The following is a 24,193-nucleotide window of genomic DNA, read 5'->3' on the forward strand; positions in this document are numbered from 1 at the left end:
TCGTCTAAGTATTCCAGACGACTTACCAGTAAGTCGTCTGCGTCAATGTTTAGTAAACTTTCATTTTCTCCAAAACTATAAAGACTTTTTTTACATTTTCTTATTAATTCATGTATATTAATCAATATTAGAGCTACTGAATTAAATTTATAACATAATTGGTGTTATTTAAGAATTTACCAACATCACTTCATGTTAATCAAAGTTTCTAGCTAATGTGTTTTTATTTTTGATTTTTTGCAGATGATACGTCGGTTACCTGCAGTGTATGGAGAATGGTTGTGGAAAGATGGCTGTTGGGATTTTGTGGTTAATGATTCCAAAGGAGCGAGAATGTTTTTTTTGAGTGAAGGTTCGACACATGCTGAACTTGTTGCAATGACTGAAGAAGATTTTAACTTGGATATGAGCATAGAGTCTGTGGAGATAAGTTACTCAGTACCAGAAGCAATGATGCAAGATATGGCTCCAGATACCCCTCCTATTCATGTTACAAGTGATAGACAAGTTGGATACTTGCTCGAGATAACCAAAACGCATGGAGTACGGCTTTGTGTATCAAGCCGTAGCAAGATGAGAAGCCGTAGCAAGAAGAGAACGGTTTCAGAGGAAAGGGAAGAAGTTAATGAAGCTGGTGGGGAGGAGGATGATGGCGAGGAGGATGATGGGGAGGAGGAGATGGGGAGGAGCAGGATGAGGAGGTGGATGATGGGGAGGAGGATGATGGAGAGGAGGATGCTGATATCTGTGATGTTGCTGAAGCGGTCGAGGATGGTGAGAATTACAGTGTTTATGGAAAGGTCAAAGATGAGGACTCAGAAGAAGATGATATGTGTTTTGAAGATTTCAAAGAAACATATGCTATTGAAGGAGAAAGATTTCAAAGAGACAAGCTACATGTCAACCAGAGTTTCGTTAGCAAGGATGCATTGGTTTTGGAGGTGCGGTTGACAGCAGTGAGGCGTGGATTCACCTTCAAAATATACAAGTCATCGAAAACTCTCATTGTGGCAATATGTCGGGTTAGTGGTTGTGGATGGAGGCTCAGAGCGAGTGTGAAACATGGGACAAACACGTTTTGGGTAACAAAGTATGTGGAAGCTCATACATGCTCAGTGGGAGATAGAATCGCTCAGCGGAAACATTGTACTCCGAAGTATGTTGCTCGGCTTTTCATTGATCGTGTTGGAATCATTGATGGGTTAAATCCGCAGCATATCACTGATGCTATGAAGAACATGTTTGGTATGACGCTTAATTACACCACTTCATACAGAGCACTGTTATATGCACAAATGTTGGTGAGAGGATCAGCAGAAGATGGGTATTCGCGACTGCCATCATATCTCGAGCAAGTCTCCTTAGCAAATCCAGATTCTATCACGGCTATAGAACTCGATTCTCTGAACCGATTTAAGTATCTATTTATCTCCTTTGGAGCTTCTATCAAAGGTTTTAAGTATCAGAGAAGGGTCATTGTGGTGGATGGGACTCACCTAAGTGGGAAGTATGGAGGTGTTATGTTAGTTGCAGCGGCACAAGATGGGAATTTTCAGATATTTCCATTGGCTTTTGGGATCGTAGATGCTGAAGATGGACCTTCTTGGGAATGGTTTTTCACAAAATTGGCTAGTTGTATATCCCATGATTCTCCTATGGTGATAGTGTCTGACCGGCACGAGGCAAATAAAAGTGCATGTGATAAGGTGTTTCCTTGGGCAACCTGAGGAATATGTTATTATCACTTTCAAGAAAACATTGTCAAAACTTATAAAGGGAGACATCTTTTGTACTTGGTGAAAGGTGCTGCTTATGCTCACACGGTTTCAGATTTTGACCGGTACATGGCTAAGATACGGAGTGCAAACCCGGACCTTGCAACGTATTTGGTGAATGCAGATGTTAGCCTATGGTCAAGGGTTTACTGTACGGGAGACATGTACAAAATAAAAACGAGCAACATCGCTGAGTCTATTAATTCCGCACTGAAGCGAGCTAGGGGATTTCCGATTGACTTCCTGTTGGAGTTCATAAGGGAGAAGCTAGGAAGGTGGTTTTGGAAAAGGAGAGACGATGCATTGAGTCTCCCAACTCAAAATAGTCGGGGTGTTGAATACTTGCTTGCTGTTTGGTCAGAGATAGCGGATAAGATGAGGGCCCAACCAATTGATGGATGGAAATTCTTTGTGAAAGGTGGCAAAATGGACTGTGTGGTTGATTTGGAACATGAAAAGTGTGATTGTGGTGTCTATGGAGTGGAGAAAATACCTTGCTCTCATGCTATAGCAGCTGGAACACTTGCTGATGTGCATATCGACACACTTGTATCTCCAGTGTACTCAAAGAATTATTTGTTTGCAGGATACTCAGAGAATATATATCCTTGTAATCGACAAGCGGTTGAGGCACGCACATGCTTTCCTCCAGATGTAAAGCGTGGTCCAGGGAGACAAAAGAAATCAAGATGGCAATCTTGGTTAGAGCTATCCAGGATGAGAGTAAGCAAACCCCGGAAGAAACACAGGGCTTATAGATGCTCAAACTGCAAAGAAACCGGGCATACGAAACCACAATGTAAGTCGTCTAACCCAGACGACCTTTAAGTTACTCGTCTAGTCAGTCGTCTAACCCAGAAGATCTTCAATTAAGTCTGCCAGACGAACTTATGTTGTATGACATTTTCTGTGTTATGAACTTATGTGTTTTGACCTTATGTGTTATGAACTTATGTGTTATGACCTTATGTGTTATGAACTTATGTTTTATGACCTTATGTGTTATGAACTTATGTGTTATAAGTCTTTTGCAGATAGCCTGTTGGATACAAGTTTAAATACCTGACTGCAGATAGCCTGTTGGATACAAGTTTAAATACCTGACTGCAGATAGCCTGTTTCCAGACGACTTAATTATAAGTCTTTTGCAGATAGCCTGTTGGATACAAGTTTAAATACCTGACTGCAGATAGCCTGTTGAAACCATCTGCGTCCCTTGCCACCCGAGTAAGCCAGTAACGGTACAGCCGGTTCGCCTCCTACGAGATTACCATAACCAGCACCAAGTTCCGGCAGAGTTGTGTACACCCATGACTAGAAAGCTTGTACAAACCCATCAATCGTGTAACAACCCGTGATATTTTTGGCCTTCAGAGACTCAATCAGCACCTTAAAAGCGACTCTCCCCCATGGATAATTCTCAAACCGTTCTAAATCCATCACTAGCCTCGCCAGACTATCCCGTGTAGAGGTTGTGACCTTTTTCCCTTCAATGTATCCAGCGAAGATGGCAAGGTACGCGAGCCGCTTGCGATCATCCCGAGACCACTCTTTGCATCTCTTGAGTGCTGCTATTATCTGGTCAGTAGATGGCCCAGCATTGATATTAACTCACAACTTCGCCCAGAAAGCAGACATCTCCGGCGTAACAGGACAGTACGGACTCTCAATGTCCTCGATGTACTCACAGTTTAGACCAGTGAGCTTTTCAAACTCTATCAGTGAAAACCTCAGCGGTTCTGGACCAACGAGACACCACAACTCATACTTTTTCTTTATGTCGAGCTGGAAACCGAGCATGAAGTGAACCAGCCTTGAAGCCCAACCAAATCCCAGCTCTTGGAACTTGATGAAAACTCCCAACTTTGACTCCTTCGCGCGCTTCATATTCTCGATGATTAAGAGCCTCCTCTAAAGCATGATGCAACGTCGTACAATCCGTGTGATACGAAATGCTCTTAATTGGGTTGGGCTCTTTCCCTAATGTATATTTCCTCCGGGGGAGTTTTGGAATATCCATGTTTTTGTCTGCAAAACAATCAAAGACAGAAACAATCAAAGACAAAAACAACCAAAGACAACAACCATCTCAAACAGACAACCATCCAGTATTGAAGTTCAAGTTATAAGTTTGGAAGACTTTCCAGACGACTTAATACAAGTCGTCTGCAAAGTCTTCCAGCTGGAAGACTTTGCGGACGACTTAATACAAGTCGTCAGGATAGTCTTCCAGCTGGAAGACTTTGCGGACGACTTAGACGACTTATATTAAGTCATCCGCAAAGTCTTCCAGCTGGAAGACTTTCCAGACTACTAGTGTTAAGTCGTCTGGCTTATATTTAAGTTTTCCGCAAAGTCTTCCAAGACATCCAATAGAACAGTTCAAAGCCCACCTGGAAATTCGGTGAAGATATAGTCGCCTTCGACACAGCGGTTATAGATCTGCCAAAATAGACGACAAATTAAGAAGCACGGTCAGAACGACTATAGATAGAGACACCGTTTTATGTTCTCAATAACTTACCGGCGGCGGAGTTACCGGCGGCGGAGTTCAACGAGACGCCTCTGGGAGTCTCGGCGCTAGGGTTTACAGAGAACCGGCGGAGAGAACGAGACACGAAACGGCGCTAGGTTTACAGAGAAACGGTGTTAGGGTTTAGGGAGAAACGGCGTTAGGGTTTCCTCTCAAATCTGAAATAGAGGAAGCGGTGGTGAGAACGGTGCTTAGAACGTCGGTGATAACGGCAGAGATATAATCGGCGGTGAGAACGATGGATTAGAGAGAATCGACGGAAATCGCCTTTTAAATCGCCTTTAGGGTTTTGAGAGAAACGCCGTTAGGGTTTTTTTCTGAAGTTCGCGAAACAGTGAATAAAAAAAAATCATCTTATGTATGTCCGGTAAATATCCGGTTAGGGGTCCGGTTTGCAAGACTTACTGGTAAATCGTTTGTGGAATACTATACATCAGACGACTTTCTAGTAAGTCGTCTACCGTTAATATATTCACCAGACGACTTACTAGTAAGTCGTCCAGACCCTAAATTTAACCCCTAAACTAAATTGACTAAAATTAACTAACTAAACACGTTATAAAATCAAATTAAACTTGCTTTGTGATTACTATACACAGAAATAAACACATTTGGGTAAATTTCATATTTTTCAAAAATATTTTTATGCTTTCCAAAATCTAACCCTAAGAACACATACAATACTACAACATATGTTGGCAAAACCTAAACCAAAGAATATCATGACTCACTACTTTCACTCATTTATGTCGAAATCAATTCACTTTTGTTATATCTTAATTTATATCACTTAAAACATATGTTAGTTATATGATTTTTATTTTTCACTTATCAAAATATTTTTTACAAATTTTTTTAAATTCTTTTTTTAAAACAACGACTGTAAGTCGTCTGGACGGAAGACTTACGGGGGTTAAAAACGTAAAAAGCATTTTGGTTTTTTTGTTTCTACACAAGGGGCATGTTGTAATTTCAATATTTCCTAAAGTCACTTTTGTATTTGATTCATGTTTGGGTTTACTTTTGCATTTGAAATCAAGTTGTGAGTCATATTTGGCAATTTTCCCTATAAATCTATGCCAATACATTTGGATGTATTTTGACCATTCTCGTGTGTTTGATCGCTTTAATGGACAAATCGACTAACTAGCATCGGCCACACATTATTTTTGTCAACCATGTCATCAAGCCTAGTTTATATAAGCTTTCTTTAATAACTTTCTAACTTTCTCTTACTCACTAAATACTTAAGATCTTTTCCGAAATGTATTGACTATTACTGATCAAACTGTTATTCTCGTGGTCACATATCAGTTCTTTGTACGTATCATTACAGATTTACAGTGATGATATCGTTAAAGAGATTCAAAGTTTGAATAAAAAAATGGAAGAACTTTTTGGTTTGATTAATTGGTAAAAAGTTTTCCCGGCTATCAATTACATGAACTACAATAACCTGTTCAGTATTATTCATTTTCACCAACGGACAAACTAATCGCAAAGTGCTTTAACATTAATTAATCGAAGTGCTTAAAACATTATTGAATCAAAGTGAAACATTATTAGTGATCCTCAAATAGTCACATCACTACAAGAAAACACGCATATATTGAGGGACTTTTTCCTCAGTATGTCGTCGGAATAACCGTATTTCGACGACATACCGAGGAAAAAAGTCCTCGAAAAAAACTCCTCGAAATTTCATTTTCCCTCGAAATTTCATTTTCCCTCGAAATTTCCTCAAAATTTTCTGACGGAATTTCGAGAAACAGTAATTCCGAGGAAACTGTGAGGACGAGAGTTCGTCACAAAAGTCTTCAAAATTTTCCTACGGACGTGGTCGTCGAAATATTCTGAGGGAACTCTTTCCTCGGAATTTTCAAAAAAATAAATAAAAAAAAATATTAATTTTTTTAATGAAATTCGAAAATATAAAATATAAAATAAAAATTGAAATTGAAAATATATTAGATAATATTATTCAAAATTGTACAAATTAAAATATATTAAAAATTAGTTTTAATAAATAAAAATTTTAAAAATCCAAAATAGTTTTTAATCAAAAAATATAAATATATAAAAAAATAGTTTAAAATTACTATATACTCCCTCTGTTTCTCAATAAGTGTCATTTTAGAGTTGTGCACACGGATTAAGAAATCATTAAATTTTACATATTTTCCATACAAAAACATCATTACCCATACATTTCAACCAATAGAAAAATAAAATGCAGAACAAAGTTAATAAATTCTGCATTGAAATGCTAAAATGGCACTTATTTTGCAACGAAAAAAAATCTCTACAACGACACTTAATATGAAACGGAGGGAGTATAGTTTTTAGTATACATGATTTATACATATATATATATATATTTATATTTATAAAAAAATTACAAATCGTTTATAAATATAGAAAAAGGTTTTTAAATATTTTTAAAATTTATAAAAAACGTTTTATTATTACTGTAAACTTTAAAAAACGTTTTAATATATATAAAAATAGTTTAATAATTACAAAAATAATTTAAATATATAAAAAGAGTTTAAATATATAAAAAATAGTTTAGTAATTACAAAAACGTTTTAAAAAATCATATACACATTTTTAAAAATCAAAAACGTTTTAAAACACAAAAACGTTTTGAATTTTAACCAAAACACAAAATAAATCGAAAAAAAATAAAACAACAATTTCATAATTACAAAAAAAGTTTTAATATATATAAAATAGTTTAATAATTACAAAAATAGTTATAATATTAAAAAAATAGTTTTAATATATATAAAATAGTTTAATAAGTACAAAAATAGTTTTAATATATAAAAAATAGTTTAAAAAAAAAACAAAAAACGTTTTAAAAATTCAAAAACGTTTTAAAAATCATATACACATTTTTAAAAATAAAAAAACGTTTTAGAAAAACAAAAACGTTTTAAAAAATCATATACACATTTTTAAAAATCAAAAAACGTTTTAAAAAATCAAAAAACGTTTTAAAACATGAAAAACGTTTTGAATTTTACCCAAAACACAAAAGAACTAAAAATAATATATAACAACAATCCAAACAACAATCCAAACTTGAAAATCCTAAGCTATCCATTCAATCCTAGAATTTCTTTCCTAACAACCTAAATTTCGAGATCTAACATTCAAAGAATCGATCTATGAAGAGAGGAAGAGAAGAGAGATGAACTTACATGATAGGAAGAGAGGAGAGGAAGAGAGGAGAGGAAGAGAGGGGATTTGCCGCGCAGAGGAAGAGAGGAGAGGAAGGAGGCCGAGCAAGAGAGGAGAGGAAGAGAGGAGAGGCAGAGAGAAATGGGGAAGAGAAGAACGTAAAACCTAATTTATGAGACGTCCGACGGACACTTTCCGTCGGAATTTCCTAACAAAATTTAATAAGGTTCCTCGAAATTTCCTCGAAATCTTCTAATCTAATTTTCGCGAAACGTTTGGCGGCTAGGGTTGCCGGGTTAATGAAAAATATTCCGAGGAAAGCAGGTTCCTCGAAATTTCCTCACAATATTGTGAGGAAATTTTGAGGAAACAGGATTTGAAAGCAGGTTCCTCGAAATTTCCTCACAATATTGTGAGGAAATTTCGAGGAAACAGGGTTTGGGGTTTTGAAAACATCGATTTTTTTCCTCTATGTCATTTCTTATACAAATGTAATTCATACTAATGAGTTTTCTTTGTATATATGATCATAAACAATGAAATAACACAATTACAAAAATAATTGTAAGTATTCCCACAAAAATGAAAATAATGAAATAACACAATTACAAAAATGACGTCAAACTTAAGGGTTTTAAACCGAAAATAATGTTTTGCGGATTGAACGGAAACCACACAACATAAGAGAAACACTTATACATTTTAATAAACGTTAAAGAAAATAATTACAATTATTTTTGTAATTGTATTATTTCATTGTTTATGATCATCTATACAAAGAAACCTCATTAGTATGAATTACATTTGTATAAGAAATGACACAGAGGAAAAAAATCGATGTTTTCAAAACCTCAAACCGTGTTTCCTCGAAACCACATTTCTTGGTTTCTTCGGTATTTCCTCGATTTTTCGTCAAAAAATTTCGAGGAACTCATTTTCCCTCGGTATATCCCTCAGAATACCGATGTTTTCTTGTAGTGCATACAAAAAGGTCTATATAAATGTGTAGCCCATCACAGATAGTTGATACATTGTTATCTTCCCTCATTGATCTTGACTCCAAGCATTTGCTTCGAGTTGCCGTCTCTGGGCGTCACAAAACACGTGGAGTTGAACCCAGAAGAGCTATTGTCTTTTGATTGAAAGGCACTGAAAGAGGAGGTTGAGGTGTCATCAGATCTCCAGTCCGTTAGGTAACCTGGCTTAGAGGTTATATCACTGACCTCAACATCTCCTGAAAGCATAGCCACCACTCTTGACATGGGGGGTCTCAAGGAATAAGATGAGTGTGTGCATAGCAGAGAAATGCCTATCATGCGTTTAGCTTCTTCGATATTGAATTCAGTGAGCTCATGATCAATTAATTCAACTTCACGGCTGTTTTCGTGTAGACTCCATGCCTGTATACACCACCACTGATATATTATATTAGATTTCAAATAATATAATATCTAATAAAACTTTTGTCTAACAAGCAAGGACGTACCCAATCAAGAAGATATTTTTTTTCATTTTCCAAGTTCACATCAAAGTTTTTCCTTCCACTCACCAGCTCAAGAACCACAATACCAAAGGCATATACATCCGTTTTCTCTGTTAGGTATCCACGCATGGCATACTCTGGCGCAAGATATCCACTTGTGTTTGTACAAACAAGTGTTTGTAAACAAATTAATTCGATAATATATACATTAGTGTTGCAAATAAAAAAAAATCAAGGGTTTGTGAATGCGTACATGGTTCCTGCCACTCGGGTACTCATGTGAGTTTCCTTGTCATCGTATAGCTTTGCAAGCCCAAAATCAGAGACTTTTGGGAGCAGGTTAGAGTCAAGCAAAATGTTGCTGGCCTTCACATCTCTGTGTATTATGCGAACACTCCCCTCTTCATGGAGGTAAGCTAGACCTCTGGCTACTCCCATGCATATTTCCAAACGGGTCATCCAATTAAGTTGTAAAGTTTTATCACCTCCTGCAGCATCCAAAATAATGAGTAATTTAGCTTGGCAGAAAAGCAAAGATAAATACGTCAAGTTTCTTTTCATTACCAAATAGTGCATGATCGAGACTTCCATTTTGGAGATACTCATAAACCAGCAAACGATTATCTCCTTCGTAGCAGCAACCATAAAGTTTTACTAGGTTGCGATGCATAACTGCAGAAATTGCTACGATTTCTGCAACAAATTGTCCCTTCCCGTGTCTGGATCCAACCGACAATACTTTCACAGCGATCTCTCTTCCATCATTCAGGTTCCCCTGATGGATGTATTAATTTTATCCATGTTACTATATTTTTTGTTTTATATTTTTCTTTAAAAGTTTAATTTTCATATTTGTATCTTTAATTATATTTGTGTTTTTATTTGTAATATTTGTATAAATTTTTTTAAATGATTAGTAAAAGGTTTTAATAACTATATTAATATAGTTGGACATAACATTTATCAAATATATGATGATAATGTTGCTGTTTTAAAGAATATATTTATATTTAATTGGATCCTAGAGGGCAGATGGAGTGAGATACCGCATAGCAACTGAAAAATGTGTCTTACATACTGGAGACGGTCTGGACGTCTCCCCCAAAACAGTGAAGCCAAAATATATATATTTTTTTTGTGTTTTTCTATCCATTCAAAAATTTAAATGTTTATTTCCTAAAAAAAACAAAAACTTATCACTAAACAGTCTAAACTACTTTGAGTTGTTTTAATTGGAAACTAGATCTTGACCTGTACAACTGTACAGATGCATATTTTTGTTTCAATTGGAAACTAGATCTTGATCCGCAAAACTGTGCGGATGCATGTTTTACAGTATATACCTAGTATATACAAACTTTAAAAAGTTAAAATTTTATGATTTCAGTTTAACTAATTTTGTTTATTGTTTAAACTATGTATTTCATTACCGTGTCATGTAATAAGAACATTCGTAAAATATTCTGAACCGCAAACATTGTAGTAAGAATTTTACAAATATATATATTTTTGTAATTTAATAATTTTGTAACTTAACAATAATGTATTATTTTTAAATACACAGAATAACTCATGAGGTGGATCAATATATTTGTTAAATTATATATCAAAAAATTTTGGGAAAGATATTTAAAATATACAAAAACAGAAAGTAACAATACGAAATATATATTATATAGATTATATTATGTTCTTTATTTATTCAAAAATCCTTAAAATGAAACTATAAATAATTCTAATAATTTTTCTTAACAAATTAATAACAATCATACAAAACCCAAGAATAAATATTAATTGTAATTAGATTTATAATAATCTATGATTCAAGATAAACCTATTATTTTTTTTTTTAATATAGTGCTATCTATGTTTCCAAACAACATTATATTTTTTTTATTACTATCCTTGTTTCCAAACATTTCCAAAAGTATTTCTACTTTGATAAAATAAATATTTATAATTAAATTCATTATTTCCAGAGTTTCTAAATTTTTTAATTCGTACTCGTTTCAAATATATTTAGTTTTGGTGTTCTAGTTCTCTTCTCAGTTTTGCCCATAACCGTTTCAGTGCTACTTAGTTCAGGGCTTACCTTATAAACAGTCCCAAATCCTCCCTCTCCAAGCTTGTTGGAGGGATTGAAATCTCCAGTGGCATTTTTAAGTTCAGAGTATGCAAAAGTGTAAGGCTTTACGTCCATATTAAGCAGCTCTGCAACAACAAAAATATGAACCAGTTTAAAAGATGAAATCCAAGCTCAAAGACTTGTTTGTGTTGTTATTATTACCTTCATCATCTGTGTAACGCTTTCAGCTTTTTCGGATGATGAAGATAACCACGCCCGCAAAGATGCTTAAAAGTCCCAGCCCGACAATAACACCTACAATAGTACCCGTCCTATACTTTTTCTTTGATAGTGGCCTGTTGCCCACAGTTGGTTTAAAATCTGAACAACAACAATATGTAACACTTAGGCACCCATGAGGAGATAGGAACAAAAACAGAATTCGCCAGTTGTTGTGATACCTGGTTTTGCAGTTATGGCCGATATTAAAGGCCCATAAGTACCTAGAATAGGAATATTAAATGTTCCTTTTCCAGCCCAGAAAAGATGAATTTCAAGATAATTTTCTGATACATTTGCTTTATATTTTCCCTGAACTGCTCGAACAGTAGTGTCACCAACTGTTGTACGTATACCAAAATCTCTTTCAACAAGGCGTCCCTGGATAACGGAGTTAGGTCTCAGATTTCAGTTAGAAGATGATTACATAAAGAATAAACCGATAGGACAGACCTGGACATAAATGTTGAAATATCGTGTTCCCAAACCTCTCCAAGAGTTAGAACCAAGAATATCTATTTCAGCAAACTGGAGTGTTACAGTGTAGCCTCCATTTTCTAGTCCCAACCCATAATACCTTAGGGAAGACGAAGAATGTCTTGCTGACTGAAAAAGCTCTGAGTCCAAACTGTTGACAACCCATATATTATTGCTACTCCTGGCATAAAGTCCTACACTACTGACTGCCCATCTCTGAACATCACTCACGAAAGATGAAGCTGATCCTAGATCCTCGTTCTCCCTTTCAAATATTTCTCGGGTGACAGACCGTATTTGTGGCCCTCCGCAGTTGATCAAAAAGTCAGAATCTAGATACAAGTCAAGAGAGAAGACATTAAGCAAATATTTTGTACAACAGAAAATATAAGAACAGTTGAGAAAATGGTTATGATAATATCTCTTTTTGAAGATTACAGATTCCTTTGCCTCGATTACAGGGGAAGTTCTTCTGCAGGCACTTCAGTCCTGGTAAAACTCTTTTAACAAGATGAAAATAGATTTTCAAAAAAAGAAAATGAAACTGGAATTTCAGGCATCAACAAAAACATATTTAATTTAATTACCTCTTGTCAAGACCCTCCAAGCTGAAATTGTTAGCAACAAGGTTGCTGCAAAATAATATATAATTTGTTATGATTTTAATAAATGTTTCCTATAAGAAAATGAAGGGGACAATTTATGAGAATATAAAGCACCATGAATATACACTCGTAGAGATATAATGGTGAGTTTCTATAATGGGAAATTGCCAAAAAACAACATTTGTAATATTATTCTTCATGTTTACATTAACCATTTTGTTTCTCACTTTTAAAGAGAGACAAAAACATTTATATCCATAAGATTAACTAATATAGACTTAGGATTTCGAGTTGAGAGATGGATATATTTTTTTGGAAAGTAGAGTTTAAGATTCTAATAAAATATATAAATAAATACTTCAATTTTTTTTTAAAGTAGTTTCAGAAATAATTTTTGAATTTCAAAAAGAAAATTTGAAAAAACAATAAAAATTATAAAAGTTCAAATTTGAGAAAATAAAATTTCGAAAAATATAACTATTAAGTTTTTATGATGTTTTAAATATTTTAAGAGTCTTTAATTTTTGTGGTGTTTTAAATATATTAATTTTTTTATAATAATTATTTAGTATGTATATAGAGAGCAATGCTATAAGAGTCTTTTGCCTCTTAATAAAAAGATTTTTTTTAAAATGTCTATTTAGTGATGGTAAACATGAATAATGATACCAACAATGTGGTAAACATGAAATTCCCCTTCTATAATCAAAATTTTCTGAAGAATTGATCAGATTTAATTTTAGTTAGTTTTTAGAGAATTTTGGTTGAGTTAGAGAAATTGTTATGTCTTTATGTAAAATATTCAAGAATCCTATGAGAACTATATGATTTAGATTTTTATATATTTTTTAATTTAAGAAAATCCACTAAAACAATTTAAATCACAACTAATCTCCTAAAATCCACCAATTATAATATTTATATTAGCAATTGATTTAATGTACGTTTAAAAAAAGTTCAATAGAAATTACATCATATTTTTTTGTAATTTATGTTTGAATAATATAGAATTTTTCAGGTGAGTAATGAAATATTTATCTACAAAAATTTTCAGTTTTTACATTGAATAAAATTCTTAGAGAGTTTATTCAATTTTAAAATTTAGAGTAACTTGTATTAAAATGATAAATCATCTGTTATTGGACTATGCATTTTAAGAAACTTAAAGGAATCTAGTGTTATTAATTTTTATTTTAAAATTTATTCTAAAATCTACTATTAATGAATATATTTTAATTGTGGATTAGGAGAATTTCTGTAGTTTGAAGATGCTTTGGTGGTGTCTTTGTTTAAAATTTAAAAATCAAAATCTCATGGTCATAGATGAAATTTGATAATGTTTTAATTAAAATCTTTATAATTCATACAAACTATCTATTTTCTTATAAAAAAAAAATCATTACAAATTTCGTGTCAGTGTTTTGTTTACTTACATTTTCAATTTTGGTAAGCTGACCCATGAAGGAAGACTACCAGATAAATCATTGTACGAAACATCTCTGAAAGAATAAGAGAAGAAATGATTAGGATCTACAGAATATGTTAGATATTCCAAATTAAACAGTTTCCTCATTGTCTACTAGAAAACTTTTGTCTATATCGGGACTTTGTGGCTTTCAAAGATGATCAATTGAAAAGGACTCTGTAACCCACATATTGCTCAAAGTCTGGCTCTTTTGAATGGGCAAAGAACCATTCAACGTGTTGTTTCCAAGAAACCTAGTATGAAGACAACAAAGCTTTCACCTTAGTTATCACTGGTAGATACGAACATAAGTACCAGAAGATGTAGAAAACTTACAAGTGCGTGAGTTGATTTAAGGAGAAAAGCGAAGCCGGAATTGGTCCATGTAGTTTGTTGAAACTTAAATCACTAGAAAACAGACACGAATTAGACGGTAACACGTTAAGTCCAGTGACTGGGAAAATGAGAAATAATACTATCAGCAGCGTTAAAATTGTAGGACCGCAAGATCACGTGGTATTCTCACGCTGATTTTCACTCGATAGACTCTGAAACACGTTTTACAGAAAAGACCCTGAAACACCTGGACGTATGTTGTACTTACACTTGTTGAAGACTTGAGTATTCCCCGATATTAGAGGGTATTGTCCCAGTAATATTACTGTTCCTAAATACTCTGCGGCACATATCATCAATGTTAAATGCACGTACGAGGAGAGGGAAATAGTTCATGAACTGGAGTAGGTTTGTTGCCTTACAATATACTTAGAGATTAATTTCATGTCTTTGATGAATTCAAGAGATATACTTCCATTAGATATATCACCAAGACTCCTACATTTAGGATATGATTATGTGGGTAGCGTTAAAACTTAAGCCAAAAGCAACACTGACTGAAATAATGTTAGTCAATATTACTGAATCAAATGCCATATTCTAGTTTCTGCAGAGTTAGTTGCCACATGTCAAATGGATAACTACGAACTAATAAAATAAAATTTTACTTTATGTGTACGTATTCATTTTATTTATATATTTAAATGAAAAGTTAAAAACATTTATAATTTTTAAAAATATTTATTTACCATTTTTAATAATAAAAAATAAAATAATTTAATATGATTTCACATCTATTCATAGCTTTTCTTGTAATGTTGAAAGTAAAGTCAATCGATACTATTTTCAGTATGTTAACATATGACCAATATGAAGAACAAATTTATGCAGTTTGAAAACATAGGAGACTATATGAATAGAAGACTTAAATATTTACATAGTTTGTAAATCTCATGGACTCTCAAGTAAAATAGTTTGAACTAACTTAGATGTTTTAGCAAATTTTTGTTGAATATGTCTTATTGCTTAATTATACAACATTTTACCTTCCAAAAACTTTTTCTTGTATTAAAATAATATGTGATGTATATTAAAAGAAACTCAATATATATAGATGTAAAATATTTAATTAATCAACGCATTATACTTTTTGACATGTATCAGCTGATTAAACAACAGAAACAAAACATGTGATTTCTAACTCAGAAAATAGTGGGTGTGACATGTGACTCTCAGCAAATACTATACATTGACATTTCACAAAGCATAAATGACCAACATTATTTAAATTTTGGTTTAAATTTTATAATTCAAAATTTTATTCAGACTAAACTTTAGTTGTGGTTGAAATCAGCGCAATATCAAAATTATAGTATAAATTGTACAACTAAATTGTTCAAGTTAAAATAATCCATTTTCCTCAAAGAGTGAGGAAAAAAAAAGAGAAAAGTAAACAGGAATGAATGATTGTTGCATCAATGCAGTGCCGTCCTGGAAAATCTAGTGGCCTAAAGCAATACAAAAATTTGGCCTTTAAGTTTTTAAGTTTTTAAGTAATTTTTTTTTATCATTACTATATTTCTTTTAATATGGATATATTTTGTTTTATACAGGAATATATTTGTTTCATATAAGGAAATGTATCATATTAAAACTAAATTTCTATTATCTTAAAAAAACGAATATAATAGTTTAGTTGTGAAGTTGTTGCTGTAATATTAACCTAAATTTTTAAAAATTATTTTACTAGTATATAAAGAACCAATGAAATCATAAAAGTATTAGAAAAACAAATTACTAATGTTTTTGTAAGTAGAAAGATGACTGCAGTTAACTATAATAAGTTTTTTATGAACAACATCTTTTTAAAAGTTAACTATAATAAGTTAGATAACAATGATTGATAGCTAAAATGTAAAATGCATTGTCATAAGTTATAAACTGGTACATATAGATTAAAATTATTCTATAAAAAAAACTAAGAAAGGATGAGAAAGGAAAAATGATGACTAGATAATTATCTTATACTAACCGAGTCTTTCTACACATGTAAAGAAGATATCAAATAAATCTATGATCATTAAATTTATGCATAAAATTTAAAATTTTGTTGCTTTAAAATTGTTAAATATAAATGTGGCCAAAGTTGCTCAAAAAAATGTGGCATAAAGCTAAAGCTTTATGTTCCTTAAGGCTGGGATGGGTCTGCACCAATGCAACAACTTACAGTTCTCTCAAAGAAGTTAAGTTGGAAAATGACGATGGTATTGGACCACTCAAACTAGTTCCTCGAATTCTCCTGCAGTAAAACATGGTAGCAATCCCTGAATCCCAAAGTCTAAATGGCAAGAAGAAATTTCCACTAAGAGTAAAAATTACGATAAAATATAAAAAAACAAGAGCAGTGTCACAATCAAAATAAAATAAAATAATAATAACGAATATATAAGTGTAAAAAATGAAATCTTTCTTACAAGATAGTAAGTTTGGTCCATTTGCCTATAAATTCCGGTACCTGACCAGTAATGTCCATATCGTTAAGCAAACTGGTACATACATCAAAGGAAAAAAATTACCGCACAACAAAAGGAACGAACAATGTAACGTAAATATATATAAACAAGATCCGCGTTTTGAGTTTACAAAAAAAAGATCCGCGTTTTGTGCGGAATGAACATATTATATAAATTATTTTTATGTATTGTATATTTTTACATATTATGAACTATTAAATATATATTAAATAATTAAATATTTAGTAACTATTACGTGTATAACTAAATTAGTGTGAACACAAAAATACATTTTATTAATCAAAATAAACAATTTATCTATTTATATGATAAATAATTAAATTTAAATGATATTAACATAAATATATAATATTTTTTAAGATTATCTATTAAATAATGTTTTTACTCATAATTTTTTGATCATTTGTATCTTTTATAACAAAAACTTTAAATCACTGATAACATAATTTTTATTGTGGGATGTTTAATAGTTTTAGTAATTTATTATTTTTAGAAAATCAATGCAAAGTTTAAAATTTAATATTAAGTTGTCAATATTTTTTCAAAGCTTTTATCAGAAAACTTTTCAAAGCAGATTTTGAAATTAAAACATTTATGCATGTATTTTTATGGTCTATAGTTTAATTTAAATGATATTAATATACATATTTATTAAACGAGATTTTCTACTTGTATGATTTTGTAATCATTTGTATCTTGTCATAACAAATTTTTAAAACCATCGATCACAAAAAGATCAGAATTTTAACAGTTTTGATAATTTATAATAGTTTAAAAAAATTCAAAATATAACATATACAAAAAAATATAAATTTTTATTATATGGTTAATGTGGTTGTTTAATTTATTTTAATAAGTTAAAATTAAAAAAATTAGAGGATACATTAATTTTTATAAAAACAATTATTAGTTAAAATCATTAATTGTCATATATATATAATTTATTTATATCAGGCAATTTCATAATTTTGTTTAAGAAAAAAATATTAATAAATCATTTTATGGTTAGTTTAATAAAAACTTTATTTTATATTTATATAGATTAACATATTTTTCTAAAGATTCTAAGAATTATTATGATGATAATCCAGCAATAAACTTAACTACACGCGCATTCAGTACAAGAAGATCTTACACGTCTTCAAGCAACACAAGATTAGCAAATGATGAAGGTATTTCCCCTCTAAGTCCAGTATTTCCTATGTACCTGCAATAAAATGTTAGAAATCCAAACAACCCTAGATTTTGTGAAAGGTTAATAGTAATTAAGTTTTCATATTTGAACTAAAAAACACTGCAGAAATGAATTCATAAAAGTGCTTTGTACATTCTCACATTTTGACTAGTTTTGTACAGTTCCCAATCTCAGCTGGTATAGAACCGGAAAAGTTATTTACACCAATACCACTGCATGCAGAATATGCACTATAAGAATAAGGAAGCATCAAAATCTGACATTTGTGATATTTTTTTAGAAGCTTACATCGATTTCAAGTTTGTAAGCAAACCAATTTCCTTGGGAAGGGGGCCATACAAAGCATTGATCCCAAAGGTCCTACGGTAGTTGAGAAACAGTTGGGCGTGAGAGAAAATAAGAGGGAATGAGAAGAAGGCATCATGCAATCAACAGCCTTACAGCCATTCCATTCGAGTCAAATTTCCAATTGCAGGAGGAAGGGAGCCAGTGAGATAATTTTGGGCCAGGTTTCTGATAAAAAAAAATGGCATGTTATTTTGAGGTACAATTATGAAATGCATTTACAGGCTCTTTTTACGATCATAAGAAAAAGAAAAAAGAAGGAAAAGGCGATACAGATTGGTGAGGTATGTCAAACTCCAAAGCTGTGGAGGTATAGGTCCTACAACATCTATGGCATAAACTTTTCTGTGGAAGTAAATCAACAGCATGACACACTCAGTGGCTAAAGATCATATATAAAAGGGCTTTGTCAAAAAAAAAACATATATAAAAGGAAATTAAAAAAAAAAAGAGCTGATGATACTGTACAGAGCGGTGATGCGGCAGATTGTGGAGTTGACAAAATTGCAGTTGCATTTGATAAGAGGGTTGTAGTCTTTGTCGTCGATGGTGATTTTGTCGTCTATGGCAACGCCGGAGCAAAGGTCGCCGCTCGTGTTCCATTCCTTCTGCGCCGGGATCTTCCAAGCCGCGAAGATGGAGTTCAAAGCTTCCGCTGTTGTTTATCCCACCACAACCGTCAGTTTATTTAAACCAAATAACTTGTTATTAATTATTTCGAAGTCAGAGACCTTCGTCGGGATGAGTCGTGGCTCCAATTTGGTTTTGAGCTCGAACCAGGTGAACCGAAACGGGGATACAAATGAGGAACCAGACAGTAAAGAGCAGACACGTGGGCATTATCGTCGTAGACGGAGGTTTTACTCTCTTTTCTTTTTGTTATATTTTGGTTCACAACGACGGTCGATCTTATTACACTAAACAATTTAAGCTTTGGATGTGTATCGTTCTCCTTAATTATTGTTTATATTGACTTATATCATGGACTTGTGATGGATCCCTAGCTTTAGGACACCAAAATGGACCAGTTGCCGTACCAGTTACGTTACCCTTAATATATTATATTAGCCATGTTCATGTCTTTGCAGCAGCCTCAGTGAGTGCGTCAGAAAAATATAAAAGGAATAAAAACTACACATTAGCGACATGTTGAAAGAAAGAGTTAAAGGATAATAACAATTGACGCAAGCTACACATCAACGCACAATTTTAAGACGCTGATAAATAGGGCGACGAAGAAAACACGGAAAAAGACGAGTGCGGCAGTCGCCGGCACTGCACTTAAAATAATTTTAGAGATAACTACTTGAAAATTCAGAACAAATATACAAATTATGCAACAACATGGCATTGTTTTCAAAAAAAAAAATGTAGCAATATGGAATGAGAAATCACCTTTGACTTTCATGTTTTATTTGCAGTCTAGGAAAAGAGTATATTATTTGGCAACATGGCATTGTTTTCATAAAAAAATGTGCAACATGGCATAAGAAATCACCTTTCACTTTCATGTTTTGTTTGCAGTCTAGGAAAATAGTACATTATTTGGTTACATACTACACTTGGCATCCCACTTGGGTTATATTTACTTACAAGAGATAATATATATATATATCTATATAATTATTCGAGAACTCAGTTTTCTATATGTCGCGCTCACGTTTTCTCTCGCGATGGTTGATTACACTGATACTTTTAATAAATTAAAATTTTATATTTATTATTGAAATTTTATTTAGTTTTCTTTTAAAATTTTACAAATAACATATATAATAAATTGAAACATTTACAAAGTAAAAACCAAATTTAAAAACGAAAATATATGTGTATATAATGTAATTTCATTAAAAAAGGAAATTTCACAAAATAGTAATATTCTATTTTAAAAAATATTTTAAATAACATAAAAATACTTTTGAAGTGAAAAAATATTTTCTTAGATGAAAAATTTATATTTTTTATATAATGTGATTTCATAAAAAGAAATTCACACAGATAATCTGATATTATGAAAATAAATATTATTTATTTAAAAAAATTAAACAATACAAAAACATATATTTTCAAAGCCATAAAAATTATATATATATATATATATATTTTTCTTAAGTAACATAAATTGATCAATGTTTAATTGACTAAAAATAGTTTATAATTAGTACTGAAATATTCTATTTATTTTCATATATTTAGTTGGCTATAATATCTTTCAATTACAGAAAAATATCTAAAATTACATTTTTACTTATATAATATGACTTCTCAAATACAATCACAACTAGGTGATTTTTCCCGTGCACATGCACTAATATAAATATTTATAAATTAAATATACTATGATAATTGATTGTTATTTAATTTAAATTTTAAATTAATTTATAATTTGTATGAATAATTTATATTACTAAAATTATATTACCTTAATTAGATATATGATTTTATATACGTTATATCTAGTCAATTTTATTGTTTTTACAGTCGATTTAGCTATCATTTGAGTATATTGGATTGCATTCATTTCTCTGAATTCAACTAGTATTTTTTATTTTTATTTTTAATATATTAAAATTATGATTAATTTTCTAATTTGCATTTAAGTTGATTGTTGTCTTTGCTATGTAACTATATTGGTTTGAGGAAGATTATGTAGAACTTAATATATATTGTGCTTAGAATGAAACAGAAAATAAATTAAGGAGTTTGATTCCAAATTACATAAATTAATATAATGATAATATTCTACAATCTCACTCATATATATAAATTTTACAAAAGAACTAAATTGTAAAAGTTGTTTAAATATTTTATTTTCATATTCTACAATCTCATTCATCCTATAAATTATATTTATAAAATAAATTATTATTATAGATATTAAATATAAAAAAATATTTTATTACTTCAAAAGTTTTATTTTATGTTATTTAAATTTTTTTTTGAAATGGCATATTTCTATTTTGTGAAATTTCCTTTTTAATGAAATCATATCATATAAACATATATTTTCTTTTTAAATTTTATTTTGTAAACTTTATAAATGTTTCCTTTTTTATTCTATATGTTATTTGGAAATTTTTTAAAAGGAAACTAAATAAAAAATCATAATAGTATTTAAATGTAACATTTTTATTTTATTAAGGATATCAACGTAATCAACCATCGTGACAGTTAACGTGATCGCGACACGTAAGAAACTGACTTCTCAAATAATATTATAGAGATATTTTTTTACCGTTTATTTTAAGAGATATTAAAAACTAATAATAAATTAAGAAAACATTTTGGATCAAATAATTACAAAATATTTAAAATAACTTAACACTATATACTTTAACAAGGTAGATATATTATATTTTATCACTATTAAAATTATTTATTTTCTTAATATTAAATTTTCTTTTAAATTTTATGTTTTAATGTTTGTGGAACTTAATATAACCATAACAAAAATACCAAAGCAATTCTGAATTCTCATTTCAAGATTATTTAAAATAAATTTCAGCTTACAATTCAATAAATCTAAAGCATAAAATTATTTAGAATTTATAAAATATTTTAATTATTTTAAATATTGATATGTGTTCATGAGCTTTCAAAAATGTATCAGTTACTTATGTTATAATTTCCTAATGACCATCGGATATCTTCCTATATTTTTTAACAATCAATATATAATTTGATAAATATTGTGAAAATACATGCAAATTTAAATGATAAACAAAATTAATTTGATTTAACTTAAATATAATTAAAATAATTATACTTCAGTTTGAATTTGAAAGAATATATAACTCAATATATTCACAACATGAGTGATTCGACTAATCCAATTTATATCTAAAATCATAAATTTTACTGCAATAAGAATATAAAATTTTGTAATAACTATTATTATAATTAAATATAATTTATAGATAACTCAAAACATATTAATAATGAAAATAAAATATTAACAAACTGTTACAGTTTAGTTATTTTGTAAAAACTTAATATATGCATGAAACTTCAGAATATTATCATTATATTAATTTATGTAATTTGGAATTAGACACTTTAGTTTATCTTGTTATTTCAATCTAAGCACAATATATCTTAAGTTATACATAATATTCCTAAAATATATTTATATATCTAAGACTACAACCAACCTAAAAACAAATAACAAATTTAAAAATTTAACAAATTTATGATAAAAATACTATATTTGAATTTAGAGAAATATATGTAATTCAATATATTCAAATGATAACTAAATCAACTGTAAAAACAACAAAACCGACTAGATATAACATATCTAAAATCATATATCTAACTAAATTAATAAAAAAATATTATTATAAATTATGCATAAAAATATAAATTAATAAAATTAAAAGTAAATAGCAATCAATTATTATAATATATTTACTTTATAAATATTTATATCCATATATGAGCACGGAAAAATCACATAATTGTCTAAGTAAAACAGTAGCTGCCTAAGATAAATGAGAGCCCAAATGATCTACGCATGGACGGTGGAATTAAATACTTAATGAACGGAAGATTTGTCGCCAATACTTATACATTATGATGTATTTCCTGTTTTATACACGAGCATGTACATGTTATCTGGCAAATATAGCAGGTTTATTTGTATACTAAGGGAACACGGATAAGGTTTTATTGATCTGAGAAGTATGCATGACTACAACGTATTGATGTACAAACTATAGTTTTAGCAGTCTCTTGATATGCTTAAATTATTTATTTAAATTATTCTGCAATTTCAGAGGTGAAATATGATATCTAAATCAAATTCACATAAACTTTAGGATTAGGCAATATATAAGTTTTAGAATTAAGCTAAATAATAAGGATTAAAATGAAGAAATGAAAGTAAAAAGAAGATGTTTGTATTTTTTTTGTCAAACAACTACTTCATTACTTTCCAGAGGACAGTGTTTAATTACCAACAACAATAAGACGTGCAAGGCCTGATTTTGCTAAAGCATCAGCCTGAGAGTTTTGAAGACGAGGAACAAAAGAAGATGTTTGTATATTATAGAGATATGAGGCACTAGATTTAGGTGCAAGTAAATCCGAACTGCAAACCAGAAAGATTATTAGGGATTTAACTAAGAACATGTAACTCAAAGCACACAATTATAATAACTCAGTTCTCGTTGCACAGACTATCTATATCTAACTTCTAGAATTTCAAATATCTTTGCTAATTCTAATAGTGCAGATAAACATTAGAAATATGTTTGATTAGTACTCTAAATTCATAAGGTATCAATTTTTGTACTATTTTTAGTAGTTTAAAAAATATTTTTATTAGCTTTACTAATCTAGATACGAATCCGAATAAAAATACTCATAGATATTACAATACATATATGGATATCCGAAACTCGGAAATCCTGAAACCGCGGATAAAAATACTAAATCAACGAATCCGACAGATCCTGATTCATATACCCTAAAATTTCAGGAGTCCTACCTCAACCAATTAAACTTATACTCTCTTTCTCTCTCATCAAACACTTGGTGGATAAGGGCATTTTTCATTCTATTTAACTGTGTGTGATTTGTAATATAATTCATCTATATTTCAATTTTATTTTGTTGTTGGAGACAATTAAAATCAAGGTGCGGTTATAACTGAGAGTTAAAATGCGCAGAGGAAAGCATAAAGAACACTTTGAACTAGAAATATTTGAGGTGAACATATATATAGGGAGTAGAGTTGGGAATTTGACTCATTATCCGCGGGCCCCGCCCCGTTTGATCCGCCGCGGGGCAGGTGCGGGTCGAGTGATTTGAGAAAAATTGTATGCGGGTGTGGGTGCGGGTCGAATGATTTTAACGCGGGGCGGATGCGGGTCAGCCAAAATTCAATCGCAGGTATCCGCCAACCCGCAAAAAAAAGA

General features: G+C 30.9%; 1 pseudogene; it reads right to left on the reverse strand.

Moving 5' to 3' along the window:
• Positions 1-8,251: 8,251 nt before the first annotated feature.
• LOC108832463 (probable LRR receptor-like serine/threonine-protein kinase At1g56130) lies at positions 8,252-19,236 on the reverse strand (annotated as a pseudogene).
• Between the last annotated feature and the right edge of the window lie 4,957 nt (positions 19,237-24,193).

Source organism: Raphanus sativus, chromosome 2 (assembly GCF_000801105.2).
Source record: "Raphanus sativus cultivar WK10039 chromosome 2, ASM80110v3, whole genome shotgun sequence".
NCBI lineage: Eukaryota > Viridiplantae > Streptophyta > Magnoliopsida > Brassicales > Brassicaceae > Raphanus > Raphanus sativus.